This window comes from Triticum aestivum, chromosome 5D, assembly GCF_018294505.1.
Source record: "Triticum aestivum cultivar Chinese Spring chromosome 5D, IWGSC CS RefSeq v2.1, whole genome shotgun sequence".
Lineage (NCBI taxonomy): Eukaryota > Viridiplantae > Streptophyta > Magnoliopsida > Poales > Poaceae > Triticum > Triticum aestivum.
The window spans coordinates 271,925,829-271,927,077 of NC_057808.1; the positions used below are offsets into that span (position 1 = coordinate 271,925,829).

The 1,249-nt window shown below is 39.2% G+C and overlaps 1 non-coding gene across 1 annotated transcript; it reads left to right on the plus strand.

Moving 5' to 3' along the window:
• Window positions 1-448: 448 nt before the first annotated feature.
• Window positions 449-556, plus strand: LOC123126925 (small nucleolar RNA R71). The gene has a single exon (XR_006462128.1). It is a non-coding gene; the product is annotated as a small nucleolar RNA R71 (small nucleolar RNA).
• Window positions 557-1,249: the final 693 nt, after the last annotated feature.

Below are 1,249 nucleotides of genomic sequence, written 5' to 3' on the forward strand. Positions count from 1 at the left end.
TTTATCGAGATTCTTTACCGCTTGACTTAACCCTTCTACCTCTCAAGAAAGGTAGGTTATAACCTTCTCATTGCGGTAGATGCACCTTCGGAAGTCTCTGTTGAAGTTGTCTTAATCTGAACTTATTCATTGTCTCTTGAAGTTCATCCTCCCGATGATAGATAGTAAATATATCCACTTTTCATTAATAACTTGTTTAACATGCTTACCTTTCTCTTGAGTAACATTTTTAAATTCCTCCATGTCTTCAATATGATATATTTTTCCAGTAGGCTCGATTGGCTCCTCGGTATTCCACTGTTCATGTGCAGACACAATTTTCTCTATAAGTTCTCCACCTTCTTCAAGAGTTAAAGACATAAATCGTCCTCCTGCACTTAAATCAAGAATGGATTTTGATTTATCATTAATTCCATGATAAAACATATGAAGTATAACATATTCAACATAACCATGGTTAGGGCATAAGTTCAAGAATTTAGAATATCTTTCCCAAGCTTTATATAAACTTTCACCATCTTCCTGGACGAATAAGGTGAGGTTTCTTCTTAATTTAGTAATCTTCGAGCTTGGAAGAAATTTAGCCATGAACTTTTTAGCACACATAAGCCACTTGGTTATACTTCCTTGAGGCAATCGATTATACCATTTCTCAGCATGATCCTTTAAAGAAAATCTGAAGAGTCTTAATAGTACGAATTCTTGTGACACATCCTTGATATGTCTCCAACGTATCTATAATTTTTGATTGTTCCATGCTGTTATATTATCAATCTTGGATGTTTTATAATCATTTTATATCATTTTTTGGTACTAACCTATTGACATAGTGCCAAGTGCTAGTTGTTGTTTTCTGCATGTTTTTTTACATAACAGGAAATCAATATCAGACGGAGTCCAAATGCAATGAAAATTCACAGATATTTTGTTTGGACCGAGGGGGGCACAACCCACCAGGGCGCGCTAGGAGGCCCATGCGTGCCCTGGTGGGTTGTGCCCACGTCGGGTGCCCCCCGGACCGCCTCTTTGCTCTATAAATACCCCAATATTACCAAAACCCTAGGGAGTCAACGAAATATTCATCCAGCCGCCGCAGAGTCCAGAACCACCAGATCCAATCTAGACACCATCTCGGATGGGGTTCACCACCTCCATTGGTGCCTCTCCGATGAAGCGTGAGTAGTTCTTTGTAGACCTTCGGGTCCGTAGTTAGTAGCTAGATGGCTTCATCTCTCTCTCTGAATTCTAA